The sequence below is a fragment of the Heterodontus francisci genome, chromosome 2 (assembly GCF_036365525.1).
Source record: "Heterodontus francisci isolate sHetFra1 chromosome 2, sHetFra1.hap1, whole genome shotgun sequence".
Classification (NCBI taxonomy): Eukaryota; Metazoa; Chordata; class Chondrichthyes; order Heterodontiformes; family Heterodontidae; genus Heterodontus; species Heterodontus francisci.
The window spans coordinates 24,518,249-24,537,187 of record NC_090372.1 but is presented as its reverse complement, the minus strand read 5'-3'; the positions used below and the strand labels follow the sequence as shown (position 1 = coordinate 24,537,187).

Genomic DNA, 18,939 nt, shown 5'->3' with positions numbered 1-18,939 from the left:
CTCCATTATCCCTGATCGGTCCTACCCTCACTCTGGCCATCCTCTTGTTCCTCACATAAGTGTAGAACGCCTTGGGATTTTCCTTAATCCTACCTGCCAAGACTTTTTCATGTCCCCTTCTAGCTCTCCTAAGTCCATTCTTCAGTTCCTGGCTACCTTGTAACCCACTAGAGCCCTGTCTGATCCTTGCTTCCTCAAGCTTAAGTAAGCTTCCTTCTTCCTCTTGACATCTCTTGTCATCCAAGGTTCCTTCACCCTACCATCCCTTCCTTGCCTCAGCGGGACAAACCTATCCAGCAGTCGCAGCAAGTGCTCCCTAAACAACCTCCACATTTCTGTCGTGCATTTCCCTGAGAACATCTGTTCCCAATTTATGCTCCCCAGTTCCTGCCTAATAGCATTGTAATTCCCCCTCCCCCAATTAAATATTTTCCCATCCCGTCTGCTCCTATCCCTCTCCATGACTATAGTAACGGTCAGGGAGTTGTGATCACTATCACCGAATTACTCTCCCACCGAGAGATCTGCCACCTGGCCTGGTTCGTTGCCAAGCATCAAATCCAATATAGCCTCCCCTCTAGTCGGCCTATCTACATATTGAGTCAGGAAACCTTCCTGGATACACCTGACAAAATCTGCTCCATCCAAACTATTTGCACTAAGGAGGTTCCAATCAATATTAGGGAAGTTGAAGTCACCCATGACAACAACCCTGTTACTTCTGCACCTTTCCAAAATCTGCCTCCCAATCTGTTCCTCCGTCTCTGTTGCTATTGGGGGGTCTATAGAAAACTCCCAATAAAGTGACTGCTCCTTTCCTGTTTCCGACTTCCACCCATACTGACTTAGTAGACAAACCCTCCTCGACGACCTCCCTTTCTGCAGCTGTGATACTATCCCTGATTAGCTATGCCACTCCCCCACCTCTTTTTACCTCCCTCCCTATTCCTTTTGAAACCTCTAAATCCCGGAACATCCAACATCCATTCCTGCCCTGGTGATATCCAAGTCTCCGTAATGGCCACAACGTCGTAGCTCCAAGTACTGATCCATGTTCTAAGTTCATCACCCTTATTCCTGACACTTCTTGCGTTAAAATAGACACACTTCAACCCATCATACTGGCTGCAAATTTGCCCTGTCAACTGTCTAACCTTCCTCGCAGACTCTCTGCATTCTGTATCTGCCTGTTCAACAGCTACCCCATCCACTGATCCGTAGCTCCAGTTCCCATCCCCCTGCCAAACTAGTTTAAACCCTCCCGAAGAGCTCTAGCAAACCTCCCGCCCAGGATATTGGTGCCCCTCCAGTTCAGATGCAACCCGTCCTCCTTGTACAGGTCCCACTTTCCCCAGAAGGTATCCCAATGATCCACATATCTGAAGCCCTCCCTCCTGCACCAGCTCTGTAGCCACGTGTTCAGCTGCACTCGCTCTCTGTTTCTAGCTTCACTAGCACGTGGCACTGGTATCAATCCTGAGATTACTACTCTGCTCGTCCTGCCTTTTTAGCTTCCAACCTAACTCCCTATATTCGCTTTTCAGGTCCTCATCCCTTTTCCTAGCTATGACATTGGTACCGATGTGTACCATGACTTCTGGCTGCTCCCCCTTCCCCTTAAGAATCCCGTAGACTCGATCCGAGACATCCCTATCCCTGGCACCTGGGAGGCAACATACCATCCGGTAGTCTCGTTTGCGACCACAGAATCTCCTGTCTGTTCCCCTAACCATTGAATCTCCTATTCTCCCCCCTTCCCTTGTGAGCCACAGAGCCAGGCTCAGTGCCAGAGACCTGGCCACTGCGGCTTTCCTACTTGTAACAGGGTATTATTTTAAACAGTGTTTTGAGCTCCCCCTTTGGTGAATCCTTGTTCCCTACTTTCCAATTATAAGGCAAAGAAATGAGCATAAACTGGCTTTTAGGTTTAAAGGAGAAAAGTGAAATTTATGGTTTAATAAATTTAAACTCTAATACAGTTAACGCCTACGGATATACGACGCGCCCATGCTAGCATGCGCACGCGATACATGCAAATAGGGACAGAAAAGAGCAGAAGAAAAATAAAATGGAGAGGTTTGAAGCAATATCAGAAGAGTTTCTTGTTTACTGGGCTTCGAGCTCACTGTAATCCTTTTTGTAAGTAGTCTTGCTTTTCGTTGGGGCCCAGTATTATTCTTAAACCTTGTTCACTGTAGGAGACTTTTCTCTCTTGGGGTTCTTGTGTCCTCAATGGTTTCCGAAGCTGGTGAGATTGAGCTGAGAGCAGACAGGAGAGATGTTCAGTCCAGGAGAAAACAGCCCATCGTTCAAATCTGTGCCAAGTTCAAAAAAAAAACTATAGCCAGCTAGTCATGTGACAAACTGTCTAACCACCTGTGTATTGGGGAAGCAAAGACTGGGTCCCTTGTTCCAATACTGTTACTATGCAAATGTCTTTCCAGTCAGGGGCTTGCAATTTTAAGTTTTAATGTTCATGTGGTGAAATAATGTGTGCCTCAGGTTTGGCAGGTGGTGGGCTTGCCTGACAGTATGCATACTGTTCTCCTCACCTCAGTTCTTCCATTGCTTTCTGTCTCAAATAATTTAGTTCCTTTGTTGGTTTAAAATCTCAATGACCTCTAAAGCCTGCTGTTCTCTAATGAAAAGGTCCCCAATTCCTGAGGCCTATTCTGAAAACTGAACTTAGATTCCATTCTTTCTTTCTTTTGACTCACCTCTATCTGCTCCAGGACATCTATCCCCCAACCTGTTTGGGAGCCAAAACTTGACTCAATAGGAACATAACATAAGAAACCGAACACAAGTAAGGCCTGTTGAGCCTGCTCCGTCATTCAACATGATCATGGCTGATCTTGGGCTTCAAATCCACTTTCCTGCCAACTCCCCTTTTTATTTGATTCCCTGAGACCAAAAATCTGTCTATCAGTCCTAAATATATTCAACGATGGCGCATCCACAACCCTCTGGGCTAGAGATTCCAAAGATTCACTACCTTTTCAGTGAAGAAATTTCTCCGTCCTAAATGATTAGCCCCTTATCCTGAAACTGTGCCACCTTTTTTCTAGATTCCTGACCAAGAGAAACAATGTCTCAGTATCTACCCTGTTAAACTCCTTCATAATATTGAATATTTCAATGAGATCAACTCTCATTCTTCTAAACTCCAGAGAATATAGGCTGAGTAAACCTGGTCTATCATAGGCCAATCCCCTCATCCCAAGGACCAATCTAGTGAAACTTCACTGTACTGCCTCCAATGTAGGTCTATCCTACCTTGAATATAGAGACCAAAATTGTGCACAGTATTTCAAGTGTGGTCTCACCAAAGCCCTATACAATTGTGGAAAGACTTTTTTTTTATTTTTGTACTGCAATCCACTTGCAATAAAGGCCAATATGCCATTTGCTTTCCTAATTGCTTGCTGTACTTGCATGCTAACTTTGTGTTCCTTTGTATGAGCACACCCACATTTCTCTAATCGTTAAAAAGTTTCATGCCTTCTTAAAAAAAAAAAATTCTGCTTTTCTAGTCTTATGACCAAAGTGAATAACCACACTTCCCCCATCTGCCACCTTGTTGCCCACACACTTAACTTGTATATATCTCTTTGCAGCCTCTGTGTCCTCCTCACAGCTTGCATTTCCAACTAGCTTACATCATCAGCAAACTTAGATGCATTACGCTCTCTTTGTCCAAGTCATTAATATAGATTGCAAATAGCTGAGGCTCCAGCACTGATCCTTGCAGCACTCCACTAGTTTGAATCTGCAAACTTGAAAATGCCCCATTTATCCTTACACTCTGCTTCCTGTCTGATAACCAGTCCTCTATCCATGCTAATATATCACCCCCAACTCCATGAGCCCTTATCTTGTGTATTAGCCTTTTGTGGCACCTTATCAAATTCCTTTTGGAAATCCAAGTATGCTACACCTACTAGTTCTTTTATCTATCCAAATAATTACATAGTCAAAAAACTCAGTAAAGTTGTCAAACAGGATTTCCCTTTTGTAAAACCCATGTTGACTAGTTCATCATACTATGATTTTCTAAATGCATTGTTAAGATCTCCTTTAATAGATTCTAGTACTTCCCCAATGACTGATGTCAGGCTATCTGGCCTGTAGTCCCCTGCTTTCCTGAATTGTAGTATCTCCTGACAAGGCTGAGCATGTACAGCGTAATAGCCAATGTCATCAGTGTGTCCAACAGCTTGCCAGTATGGGTCCGCACATGCATACATCAACGTCATTACGTAATGACGTGTCAGTGTTGCCTCACCCCTCGATAGCCGCCTCTATCCCCCTCCAACAGTACCCTGCTCTCCCCCATGCCTCAATTTCCACTTCTTTTCACCGCTCCCTCCTGCAAACACTGCCTCAAATGCCACTTCAGAATGCTCGCCACTCTCTCCTGCCATCCTCACCCACACCCGCCTGCTTGCCTCTCACCTCGCCACTTGCTCCCTGCAGCCCAACACTTCTCCAGGCGGGGAGCAAGCGATGAGAAGGAACAGCAAGCAGACTAGTGCAGTAGAGAATGGCAGGATGGATGACTAGTAGTCTGAAGTGGCAGGATGGAGCAACAAGAAGGTAGGCATGGGAGGGAGAGGGGAAGATGAACTCTGATCGTGGGAGGGAGCAGGAAATTGAGGCGCAGATCGCGGGAGGGAGTGGGGAAGAGAAGTGGGGAGGCAGCGATTGTGGCCATTGAGGGGCGAGGAGGTTTGGGTTCAATTCTTTTCGTCAAATTGAGCAGCGCCATTTTTATTACTGGCAGCTGCCTGAGATGTTGCAGACAGTGATGTTTCAGTCGGAGGCTGCGTTTGCACGTCAGTACCGCGCCACCTAGTGGATTGCGTTGTCAGCAAACGCAGCCTTCTTGAATAGCAGTGTTACATTTGCAAACTTCCAATCTGCTGGGACTGTTCGAGAATCCAGGGAATTTTGGAAAATCATAGCCAGCGCATCCACCATCTCTGCAGCTATCTTTTAGAATCCTAGGATGTAGACCATCAGGTCCTGGGGATTTGTCTGATTTTAGTCCCTTGAGTTTCTACAGTACTTTTTCTCTGCTGATAATTAATTACCTTAATTTCCTCACTTCTTATCCCCTAGGTTACCTTCAGTTTCTGGTATGTAACTTGTGCCTTCTACTGTGAAGACGCACATAAAACATTTGTTTAAAATCTCTGCCACTTCCCCATAATTTCTCCTGTCTAACTCGAAGGGACCAACATTTACTTGAGCTGCTTTCCTCCTTTTTGTTTTTATATACTTGTGAAAGATCTTACAAATCTACCTTTTATATTCTTGGCTAGTTTACTCTCATTCTGTTTTTTCCCTTTTTTTGAATCCACTTTTGGTCACCCTTTGGGATCATATAAAAAAAAAACCCAGCAATCAGACTTACTGCTATTCTTTGCAACATTTTAAGTCTCTTTTAATCTAAAACTATCCTTTTAACCTCCTTTAGTAAGCCACAGATTTCTTTTGTTAATGGAATGTATTTGTTAAACATTTTGAATTGTTTCTTTAAATGTTTCCCAGTGTTGATTTACTGCCATACCTCTTAGTCTATTTACTCAACCAACCTTAGTCGGCTCTCCCCTCATACCTACCTAATTGGCTTTAAGTTGAAGATTCTTTGTGATTGGAATATGATCTGGTTTCCTAATTCCTCAGCACATTTGTGTAACCTGTGAACAGTTCAATTACTTTTATTTAAATGCTCTCGTCCAAAAGATTAATGGAGATAGTGAACAGCATCAGGCCCACAAGGAGCCCTGTGGGACTGCACTTGTGACTAGGCCTCTTGCGTACTTTCTCCTGATGATTGACTCTTTCAGAAATGCATTAAATTTTCTATTGGGCATAATCGATTTACTGATAATTACAATATTAGCCCCACTTCCTTCTCTGGCCCAACAGCGCGTAGATCATGATGTCTGGTAGAGTACATGATCGCATCACTCTGGTTTATATATATTTTTTTTAAAATTGCATTTATATATTGCCTCCCTTGACCTCCGGATGTCCCAATCTGCTTTGCAGCTAATTAAGTAATTTGAAAGCGCAGTCGCTGTTGTAGGAAATGTGAGCCAGTTTTGTGCTCAGCAAGGTTCCACAAAAAAAGAGATAGCAACCAGTTAATCTATTTTAGTGATGTTGGTTGAGGGACAAATTAATGCGCAGGATACCATGGAGAATTCCCCTGGTTCTCTTCGAAATAGTGCCATGGTGTTTTTATGACCACCTGAGGGGCTAGATGAGGCCTCAGTTTCATGTCTCTCTTAAAAGTCAGCACCTCCAATGGTGCAGCACTCCCTCAGTACTTGCCCCTGCAACTTCTACCCTATTTCCAGCCAGATTTTTTTCTTAAAATAAACACTCATCCAATTTGCTTTTGTGGCATCTGTCTGTATATGCTGCATGCCATTCGGGTGGGGGGCTGATGAGCTTGTAATCTTTTAGTTTATTAATCCCATAATGTTAAATTCCACATAGACTGGCATCCAGTGACAAACTACAGTAAACTTGCTTGAACACGTAGATGAAATGGAGATAGCTTAAAATGTGAATCACTTTTTCTTTGTTAATGGAATGAATCACATTTTAAGCTTAGGCAATTTCTGTGGCCAACTTTATTTTACCCACCCTGTGCATAGTGTGAGCTCATAGCTTCAGGTGCTTCGCCTTATACCAAAAAGTATGAAACAGAACATCAGTCATTGTGTGTTTTTTTTTTAAACCTTATGAACATGAGCCCTTCGTAACTGCAGCTTGTAAATTCTTGTTTCCTGCTGCCAATCTACAGCAATTAGCCTCTAGTTGACCCCAAGGTGTGCCTGGTTCCTTGGTTAAATTTTCCTGTTATTCATAGTGCACAGGTACATCCTGTTTGGTACCAGATCCTCCTGTATCAGTGGATCCAGTGACTCCTGAAAATCTGGCAAGGGGTTAGAAAAACACCACTTGCTCTTCACTGCAGAGCAGGGCAAGTGCTGTTTGTATAGCCACCCTCACTCAAAAGCTGGAAACGAGCCAGACTGCTGGAAGTCCTAAATGTTTTTTTTTTAAAAAATGCTGAAATATACACAGCATCTGAATGATGTGTGCTGGCGAGTGGCTGTAGGATAACACTGCAGTGGTCTAATTATTCTCCAGTACCTCACCCAACTGTTGCCCTGTTGAAACCTATTTCACTGTGGCAGGCTAATTCAATGCCATCATCTCATGTTTGCATGTCCCCACCTGTCTGACATTGACTTATTTGATATAGACCAGGGACTGTAGCTGGGATCTTTGAGCTGTATGATTCTGCCCTGCACCACATGATATGTTTGTGAGCAAAGATAGAGTACTTGCAGGGTGTTTTAAAGCGCAAAGTGGAAGACGCCACTAACGCACTCGCCTGACCATTGTCTGAACGTGAAAGATGTGCAAAGATCATTGGGACTGTTGAAGCTTTCCCAGTTGCTTAGACAATGCAGCTTCATGCATTACAGGAACATAGAACAACAGTAGGCCTGTAGTAGGAGTAGTTGAGCCTGTTCGTCATTCAATTAGATTGTGGCTGATCTTTATTTTAACTCCATTCTAGCCGCCTGGGTTCCATAACCCTAGATACCCTTGCTAAACAAAAATCTAGCAATCTCAGTTGTGAAATTTTCAATCAATGCAGCCTCAACAGCTTTTTGGGGGTTAGAGTTTCAGATTTCCACTTCCCTTTGTAAGGATAAGTGCTTCCTGATAACCCTGATTTCTAACTTTCTACCTCTAATTTTTAACTTCCTCACAAAGGAAGATGGTTGTGGTTGTTGGTCAATTATCTCAACTCCAGGATATCACTGCTCAACCTGCTTCATCAATTACCTTCCTTCAATCATAAAGTCAGAAGTGGGGATGTTCCCTGATGATTGCAAAATGTTCACCATTTGCAACTCCTCAGATACTGAAGCAGTCAGTGTAGAAATGCAGCAAGACCTGGATGATATCCAGGCTTGGGCTGATAAGTGGTAAGTAACATTCGTGCCACACAAGTGCCAGGCAATGACCGTCTCTAACAAGAGAGAATCTAACCATCTCCCCTTGACAGTCAATGGCTTTACTATTGCTGAATCCCCCACTAACATCCTGGGGGTTACCATTGACCAAAAACTAAACTGGACTAGCCATATAAATACCATGGCTCCAAGAGCGGGTCAGAGGCAAGGAATTTTGCAGTGAGTAACTCACCTCCTGACTCCCCAAAGCCTGTCCGCCATCTATAAGGCACAAGTTAGGAGTGTGATGGAATACTCTCTACTTGCCTGGATGGGTGCAGCTCCAACAACACTCAAGAAGCTCGACATCATCAAGGCATAGGAACATAGGAATGCAGGAGTAGGCCATTCAGCCCATCGAGCCTGCTCCACCATTCAATACGATCATGACAGATCATCCACTTCAATGACCTTTTTCCCCACGCTATCCTCGCATCCCTTATATCATTTGTATTTAGAAATCTGTCCATCACTGTTTCAAACATACTCAATGACTGAGCTTCCACAACCCTCTGGGGTAGAGAATTCCAAAGATTCACAACCCTCTGAGTAAAGAAATTTCTCCTTTTATCTCTGTCCTAAGTGGCGTCCCCTGGTTCTCGACTCTCCAACCAAGGGAAACATCTTAGCTGCATCTACCCTGTCTATCCCTGTAAGTATTTTGTAGGTTTCAAAAAGATCACCTCTCATTCTACAAAACTCTAGAGAATACAGGCCCAGTTTCCCCCAATCTCTTTTCATAGGATAGTCCCACCATCCCAGGAACAAGTCCAGTGAACCTTTTGTTGCACTCCCTCTATGGCAATAATATCCTTCCCAAGGTAAGGGGACCAAAACGGCACACAGTATTCCAGGTGTGGTCTAACCAAGGTTCTATACAACTGAAGCAAGGCTTCACTACTCCTGTACTCAAATCCTCTTGCGATAAAGGCTAACATACCATTAGCCTTTTTATAATTGCTTTCTGCACCTGCATGTTAGCTTCCAGTGACCTTATTGACAAGAACACCCAGGTCCCTTTTGTACATCTACACTTTCTAATCTACCAATTAAGAAATACTCTGCATATCTATTCCTCCTACCAAAGTGAATAACCTCACATTTTTCCACATTATATTCTATCGCCACATTTTTGCACACTCACTAAGTCTGTCCAAATCCTCTTGAAGCCGCTTTGCATCTTCCCAACACCCATTCCCACCTAGTTTTGTGTCATCCGTGAACTTGGATATAATACATTTGGTCCCCACATCCAAATCATTGATATATATTATGAACAGCTGGGGCCCAAGCACTGATCCCTGCAGTACCCCACTAGTCACAGCCTGCCAATGTGAGAATGACCCATTTATTCCTACTATTTTCTGCCTCTTAACCAATCCTTAACCCATGTCAGTATATCAAGACACATCATACCAACTCTTCCTCCAAATAATCCTTTACCAGAAACTGTGGAACTCATTACCTACCTTCCTTCCTGTAATCTTCTGACTTTTAAAAACCAAGCCCAAAATCAACAAATCATTTGATTCTTGATTTACCATTTTCTCTCCTATCTTTAATGATCTTGGTGTTGTACTGAAACACCAAACAGTATCCGAATGAAAAAATTCTGTTTGTCATTGGATGTTTATGCTTCTGTTATTTGTGGGGGTTTTGCACATTGGGAAGAAAGGAGCTGACAGCTCGGAGTTGCAGAAGCAGCTTATGAACTATTTCAGTCTGACGGACAGTTGGCGAAAGATAGAACTGGAGAAAATCTTTACACTTATTTATTTATAGAGCTACACATTATTAGCATACGCCTAATCCAACAGCCAGTTTTAATCTGTCTATTTATAAGGGCTCGTTTATTTATTTATTTAGAGATACAGCACTAAAACAGGCCCTTTGGCCCACCGAGTCTGGTAATTCACCACTTATGATATTCCTTTTTTAAGTAGGAAAACTGAAGTTACAAGCTATTGAACTATCATTCAGGCATTTTAGGTGTGGCATGTTGAAGAACAGACAATCAGGGAAGCTTTTCCATTTAAATTTGAACTGGCAAATTAGATTAAGGGATAGGTCAATAGAAATGCAGTGGCAGACATTTAACGGGATATTTCAGAATACACAATAGATATATTCCAACAAGGAAGAAAAATTCCAAGGGGAGGATCTGTCATCTGTGGTTAACTTTTTAAAAAAAAAGTTAGATGGTATCAATCTTAAAGAAAAAGCATATAATTGTGCAAAGATGGGTGGCAGGTTGGAAGATTGGACAGCATATAAAAAAAAACAGCAAAGAATGACAATGAGGGAAAAATTTAGAGTATGAGAGAAAGTTAGCTAGAAATATAAAAAGGTTTCTATAGATATTTAAAAAAAAATTTAACTGAGCATTGGGCCTACAGAAAGTGAGTCTGGGAAATTAATAATGGAAAGTAATGTGGGCGGCGCAGTGGTTAGCACCGCAGCCTCACCGCTCCAGCGACCCGGGTTCAGTTCTGGGTACTGCCTGTGCGGAGTTTGCAAGTTCTCCCTGTGTCTGCGTGGGGTTTCGCCGGGTCCTCCCACCTCCAAAGACTTGCAGGTTGATTGGTAAATTGGCCGTTGTAAATTGCCCCTAATGTAGGTAGGTGGTAGGAGAATGGTGGGGATGTGGTAGAGAATATGGGATTAATGTAGGATTAGTATAAATGGGTGGTTGTTGGTCGGCACAGACTCGGTGGGCCGAAGGGCCTGTTTCAGTGCTGTATCTCTAAATAAAATAAGGAGTTGGCAGATAAATTAACCGGTATTTTGCATCGTTCTTCACTATAGAGGATACTCGTAAATAGAATTGATAAATGAAAACAACTTGTGTGCAGTATTTTAAAAATCCTATTGTGAAGATAGCACTCTTCTCCATCAGTGCAACTTGTGTCTAAAAGTGCATGCAATGATTAAATGGATCTCCTGTAAGTTATCTCTCTCAGAATACCAGTTGGATATAATACCTTGCAATCACCTGCTTTTTCTACAATTGGCAGCTGATTGGTTGAAAGTCGTTTGCCGCATCATTTAAGGAATATCATTGAGGCAATACAACATTTATTATTCATCTATAAAGTGCATACAGTGCACCTTTTGTGGTGAAACTGGTAATTAAACATGGGCAGGGCAGGGAATTGCCAAGCACCTACATGGTCTTAAATTTGGAAATTTATGATCTTGTAGTGTGGAGGTGCAGCACTAATTGTGCACATTTTTCTACTATTTAATAGCTTATGAACTTGCCTATTTTTAAAAAAAAAAATCAAATCCGATTCTAAACTCCATCTAAAGGATTGATTTAACCCCTGCCCCTTTGACATGAAAATGAGACATGCAATGGGATGGGAGTTAAAGCTGACTTTGTGCCCGACAGATAAAGCCACCTATGGAGAGTTAAAATGAAAATTTTTTGAAGCTGAGATTTGATACTTTTTTTTTGAGGCAAGGGGTATCGAGGGTTATGAAACTAAGGTGGTTACCAGTACATGCAGTGAAACCTTTACAGTTGAACACCTGCAGAAAAAGGATACTTAGTTACCAAAGCAAATAACTAGCATTGTAATTGATACAAGCTGCACCTTGAAATCAGACGCTCGCAAATTACATACAACAGACAAGCAGTCAATGTACCACGTCAGTTTGTAACTTCAAATGTGGCAACGCAGGTAAGTGTGAAGTGGCAACAGGTGAAAAAACAGCTTTTGTGGAATAGGGTTCTCTACCCAGTATCCACAGCAACAGAGAAAAGCTCCACCTCTGCAGTTGATGCTTATACAGCCCTATCCCTGGGATAGGGAGATTTCTCTCTTATGGATGCTGGGTAAAGAATGCCCATCCACCAAAAGCTCTGAACTGCACTGAGCATAGGGTTCCAATCCTCCTGGAATGATGAGTACATTCGCAAAATAGGGCGTGGGTCTCCAGGGCAATGCCCTGAGCAGCCTGTGAGTTAATTGAACTTTTTAATGGAGATACTCAAGTGGCAATAAAACTCTGCAGCAGTGCACCCCTTCGCAGACAGCCGCGACCATGTGGAGCATAGTTGGGAGGGAGTTGGAGAGTCTGGAGTCACAGCTGTCAACATTTTGCCATGGGTCTGAAATAGGAGGAGGTGCTCCTGAAATGGCTGGTGGGAGAGGGGGATAAAGAATAGGGGCTGGGAGATTGGGGCATGTGCAGGGGTGGCAGTGGCAGAGAATAGGGGCTGGGAGATTGGGGCATGTGTAGGGGTGGCAGTGGCACCATCATTCTTTACAGACATGGGAGGGGCAGCAACAACATGGAGTGGAAATAGCCAGTAAAGTGGAAGAATGAAGGGGGAAGGAGGAGGAAGAGCTATTTAGTATGGAGTTTTCCACCACATGTGGCTATTGATATAGAAACTTTCATCCCCTTCCCTTACATATTAAATATCTGAAAAGGAGTAATACAAAAGGATCTGAGGGTTACCAACTGGAGGGTGCCAGCTGTAAGTGCATAAGGCCTCCTCATGTGCTCTCATTTCTCAGTTTTCCCCTCTGCATGCTGCAGCTGGCCTTGGGACATTTGCAGAACAGCTGCTGGCCTGAATTCACAGGCAAAAATATTCAAATGCAGGGACCCACCTTTAAAGTAAACACAATAATGTTTGTAATGGTCATGTGATCTGATGTCACATGATCATACATTGCATGGTCAGAATGTCATGTGATGAAACCTCCAGGAATGCCTCCAACCAAAGTTGGCAATCTTTACCATGCAGTCCTTCAATCTTCAGTCTGTCAAGCAGATGCCATCCAACTTCAGGTGGTGGAATTCATTTTTTTTTTCTATTCCTGTCAAAAGTCAGGTATTTAAAATGGTATTTGTGTAGAGCAGAGGAGCACAGTTAGAGAGTGAAGCAGCTGCACAGGAGGAAAGATCTGGTCAGTGCCTGCAAATATGCATTAATAACTTGTATTTATACAGCACCTTTTAATGTAATAAAACATCCCAAGGTGCTTCACAGAGGCATTATAAAATAAAACGACACCAAGCCACTTGAGATAGTAGGTCAGATGACCAAAAGCTTGATCAGAGGTAGGTTTTAAGAACTGTCTTAAAGGAGGAAAGCGAGGTAGAGAGGAGGAGAGGTTTAGGGAAGGAATTTGAGAGCTTAGGGGCTATGCAACTGGAGGCACAACCACCATTGGTGGAGCGATTTAAAATCAGACGCTCAGAAGGACGGAATTAGAAGAGCACAGACCTCTTGGAGGGTTGCAGGACTAGATGCAGCATGTGAATCGAGCACTGAGCTCAACCAAAAATGTGTGAGCAGCTGGAGAGAGTGGGGAAAAATGTAAAGCTGCAATTTTCTTTTAGGATCATGTCTCACTCCATCAGTTAAAGTACTGAAACTAACAGCCCCCTACCCACCCTGCAGTTTTTCAAACATTTGCAGCTGCAGCATGTGGAGGGAGAGGGTCCCAGAGAGAGGTCTGCGGGATGTTCATGCTCCCCAATTTGGCTGGGATTTCCAGGCACTCGGGCCCTACGGCAGCCACCTTGCCCTGTGCAGGCTGTCAATGTACCAGATCCCAGGATCAGGCTATCCCTCAGTCAATGGTTATAGGACTTCAGAATGGCAATGAAACTGGGAAATCCAACAAACACAACAACTGAAATCGCATCCTACTGGCAGGGCTGGCTTCAGGAATTTGTTGCTGGATGGCTAATGTTGTTCCTATGTTCAAAAAGTGAGATGGAACAAATCCTGGGAACTACAGCTTAATGTTGGTGCAAGGCAAGATATTGGAATCCTAATTCAAAGATGTAATAAAAAATCAATTAGAAAACAAAAATGTAATGAAGAATAGACAGCATGGATTTCACTCTTGACCAGTCTTATTGAATTTTTTTTTGAAGTAGTAACAGGAAAAGGAGACCAGAGTAATGCAGTGGATGTAATATACATGGGCTTTCAAAAGGCCTTTGATAAAGGTACCGCATATTAGTATGACTGAGGCCAGAGCATGTGGAGTCGGGACAAGTAGCAGAATGGTTAGCAAATGCTAGGGTTAAAGGAAGTATCTCAGACTGGCGCAAAGTGGGAAATGGTATTGAGGCCACTGTTCACCATTTACATAAATGATTTGGACTCTGAAATGAGACGCCAACAAAGCCAGAACAAGTGCCAGCAGAAATGGGGTTCATTTACTGGAGGGATAGAATTAAAAAGCAGAAAAAGATATGCTAACCTTTATTAGATCTCACTAGTATTGTGCACAGATCTGATCTCCACATTGCAGAAAGAATATAGAAACATTGGAGAAAGAGGGGGGTGGGAATTACAGGGTGATAATACCAGAACTGTGGGTAGAACGATCAAAAAATACTATTAAATAGGCCGGGCTCTGCTCTGTCTTCCCTTTTTCTAGAGAAATGACCTCCGGTGATCTAATGAAAAGGTTTAATAAGGTAGACAGAGAGGAGATCTTTGCACTTTTGGGGGAGTCCCAAATCTGCAGGCCACAAATATGAGTCACTAAGAAATACAATAAGGATCTCAGGAGCAACTTTCTTTTAATTTGGAGAGGGTGAAAATGTGGAACTCACTACCTAGTGAGTGGTTAAGGTGATTGGCATTGCTGCATTTTAATGGAAGCTGGTTAAGTACATGAGTGAGAAAGGAATAAAAGGATGTGTTGCTATGGTGAGGTGAAGTAGGCTGGGAGGAGGCTTGCATGTAGCATAAACATTGGCATAAACCTGTCTCTTTCTTCCTGTTAATTCCAATTCAAAAATATATATCCACATCTATACAGTCTCGTCCCATCATCATTTAAAGTACTTCAAATAGGTCTCCCAGTTTTTCTTGAGTTTTCCTGAGGCTATCACGATAGCCAAAGACTTTTAAAAATTGATATTAATCATACTCCTGGACCTTTTTACCTAGGGCATCCATTTCCCAGTAGGTGAGGCAACCAGAACTGGACAGCATATTCCAGATGAGGCCTAATTAAGGTCTTGCACTCTTCCAAACTAACCCTCAGAGAATGACAAAAAAGTGTGTTAAAGGTAATCCGAGCACAGAAAATATTGATATTTCTAATGTGCTGCTCTGTTTGTCTTTTTAATTCGTATTAAATCAAGTTCTGCTGATTTAAATTTCATGCAGTCTTTCGAAGAGGTGTTTTGAAATGGAGTCTGGTAATGGGCAAAAAAAAATTCAATAGGGGCCAATTTGGATTTCGTAAGTTCTTTTTTCTTGTTTTTCATGCATTGTTAATTTCATCATCCACACAGATGGATAGCCCATTCCTGGCGTGCAGTGCAGCTCTGCAACTGGCACAGAGGATACAGCTTGCCTGCTGAGATTTTTCTTTATCTCCTTTGGGAATTCTGCAATTTTGTAGCCAGAATGGACCTCAGCAAGAGTTGGGCATTGATGCAAATTGCTGCATAGTATGTCTAGATACCATCTTTCTTTTGATAAATGTGGCATCCAGTACATAATTGGACAGCAACTCAAAGGAGAATTATTTAGCTCCATTGCCCAGATTTGTATATGCCATTCCTTTCTAATGATGTAGCTTCCTATGAAGATAAATTTGAATTAAAAGCAAACGTAGGAGGAAAGCGCAACAGGCTTGTGAGCATCTGTGAAGAAAACAGGCTGGCCTATGTTTTAAAAGTGGACCCTTCATCAGAACTGGATGATGAGATGAGTTCCTTGATGAGATTAAGCAAAATAAAGGGGAGGGGAAGGAGAACCAGAGAAATTGCTAATCATTGAATTGATTTTTACGCAACATCCACCCGGGCTTCCCCTCTTTCCAGCTTCTAAATTTAAAAAAACTCAATTGAATCTCCTGTCTCCTAAGTCAAGGTTATGGAATTTGAGTGCACAATCTGGACTGACCGTCCTGGTGCTGCCCTGTAGAAAGTGTCCTTTGAATAAGATGAGATAAATCGAGGCTCCAACTACCCTCAGGTGGATCGTAAAAAAAAAAAAAAATTACCATGTCACTATTTGGAGAGCAAGAGAATTCTCCCTGGTGTTGTGGCCACTACTTACCTTCAACCAACATGTCTAAAGCAGATTTTTTGCCATTATATATTTGTTGGAGCTTGCTGTGTGCAAATTGGGATGTCTTGAGGGTATTATTGGCATGATGTTAATTCATTTTTCTTTGACAGGAATCAGTACTCTTGATTCTTGACTACTTTTTATTCTGAAGTTCCTAAACACTCTTGTTCAGTAACATGAAGGGTGCTCTTCCTCTTCAGTTGTGATTAATGGATATAATCCTCAAAGGTTTTTTTTAAATACAGATATTGATAGATCTGTTTTCAACATCTAATTTATATTTAGGAATTCAAACACTTGCCTTTTTTCTTTTGATTCAAGTGCAGGATTTTTCCTAGAGGATATATTTCTATTGTATAGAGTTACAATCGATGACAATTTGTTGACTACAATGTGATTTGATCTTTCATAGGAATCTTAATAGATCAAGCCAGCAGAACATTGAACTACATAGCCACCATGTGTCAGGAAGTCATGTCTGAGCTGCACAATGCTCTGATCAGATTGCACGTTGAATACAGTATCCATCTCTGGGTGTGGTGACACAAGGCAGATGTTGAAGCACTGGTGGCAATTTCGAAAAGAGCTACAAGCTGGATTACTAGTGTCAGGTGTCTGCGTTTTGAAAAGATTGAAGAGACTTGTGCTTATCAGCCTGGAGATTGGTGATCATATTGTGTTACACAAGTTTAGTAAATGGTATGGAAAAAGTAAATCTGGAATATTTAAAATTGAGAGAGGATCAAGAGGATGAGAGTCAAAACTAGAAAAAGGTAAATTAGGACAAATGTTGAGATATTCTTCACACAAAATATAACCAATATGTGGGAATGGATTCTCGGAGTAGTGGAGTTAAAACCCTGGAATCTTCTAAACAATTAGATACTATGTTAGGATCTCTTTGAATGAATGGATGGATAGATTTAGATTGACTGACTGGCCTTCCTCATCTGTAGTAATCCTGTGATCAGTTTGGTTTGAAGGATTTCTGGATAAACATTTTAAAAATGAAAACTGAGTTCTGTCAACTGCTTAAGTTTTGAGTAGCTGAGCTATCCTGATGGAAAGCCTTTGGTTTGTTCCCCAGTCTCTGTAGCTGATCCCAGTTGTGCTCACTCAATGCAGTAGTAAGAGCACTACAGTTGACCTCTGCCCCTGGGTGAGGGAAGAAAATCAGCCAATGATCCCAGTCCTGATTGATTTTCTCCTGGGAGTGCACACATGTGAACATCAAGGGAGAACAGAATCGGGCTCTGCCGTGACATCCTGGCATAACCAAATAATCTACTGGCACTCCAAGCTTAATCTTGGAGGAGATTAGAGGAAATTGGTGATGGGGCAGAAGGAAGTTCTGCAGCTACGGAGAGATTCTTCAGTTTTAAACCACAGTGTAGATTTTCAACTTGTTGGCTTGGCATCCAACTGCGTAATATCAGTTGCCTGTTGCAGAAACCACCCAATTTTTTTTCCCCATTTGACTTTGATCCACAATGCCAGTTTTATGCTCAGGCAGCAAATTGAAAATCTACCCATACATGTCTTGTGATTGCATTGTATGCAACAAAACTCAAGAGGCTGGACACCATTCAGGACAAAACAGGCTGCTTGATTGGCAGCGCATCCAGTGGTGCACTGTGCCTGCAGAGTGTGCGCTATTTATAGGATGCATGGCAGAACCTCCACCACCTAGATTCTAGAAGGACAAGGGCAGCGGTGCATGGGAACGCCATCACCTCCAAGACAGACACCATCCTAATTTGGACATGTACATCACCAATCCTTCATTGTTGCTTGATCTAAATCCTGGAATTCCTGACCCAAAAAGACCATCGGAGCGCCTTTACCACACAGACATTAGTGGTTCAGGCAGCTCGCCATCGCCTACTCATGGCCACATAGGGATGGGCAATTAATTCCAGCCTTGCTAATGACACCCACATCTAAACAATCTGGGCAGTCTAATCAGTTTAACACCCCATCACCCCCACTATTGGCATTGCTTTACTCTTCTATCGGAGTAACAGTTGCTTTCTACTCTAGGACCAATTTCTCCTCAACTCTTGGGTTTTACTCTAAAATTGCTATTGCTTTTTAAGTGGCAGTATTCACAAAATTTGATTGAAGACTTCAATTCAGTAATTTGTATTACTGTCCAGGTACTGTCTACTTGCATACTGTAGTTCACTGAGGTCCAAATAGGTGACATTAGCAATATTAATTTTTGGCTACTTGATATAACACTTTGATGATCCGCCTCCTATACACTTGAAACTTGCTGTTATTTCTTGCTGCTCTTCCTTTAAAGTTTCTAGCAGAGTGAGACTTGGTGTTAGATTAATGCTGGCTGACTAATAACATAAACTGTTTTGCTGTACTCTCCCTTTAGAGCTCCTATTATCTTCCTCTTGTGCAATGCTTTTTACCGTCAGTTGTGTGAAGTAATCTGATGTGCAAATAAAGCAAATCCTGAATAAATGTGTTTGCAGCTAAAACACCAATAACTGGTCACTTATCTCATTACTGTTTATAGGCCTTGCTTAGGTGCAAATTGGTGGCTGTTTATATCTGTAAATGGCTGATGTTCAAAAACATAGTTCTTTTTGACTTGGAAACACTTTTTCACATCTTGAAAATGTGATGGGAGCAATATAAATGCAGATCCTTGTGTTTCATTTTTTGTTTTTCTTTTCTTCTCCTCCTCCTCCTCTCCTCATTTCCCTACCTTTTTCATCTCCCACACCATCCTAGGGTTACCAACTCTGCATGGGCATATTCTGGGAAGTTTCTTATGATCTACTTCCACCACCACCACCACACCCGCAATTT

At 42.3% G+C, this 18,939-nt stretch overlaps 1 protein-coding gene across 2 annotated transcripts in view; it reads left to right on the top strand.

The window, feature by feature from the left end:
• Positions 1-18,939, top strand: part of LOC137383106 (solute carrier family 12 member 7-like) — a 238,156-nt gene that overhangs the window by 60,987 nt on the left and 158,230 nt on the right. The gene's annotated exons all lie outside the window — the stretch shown is intronic.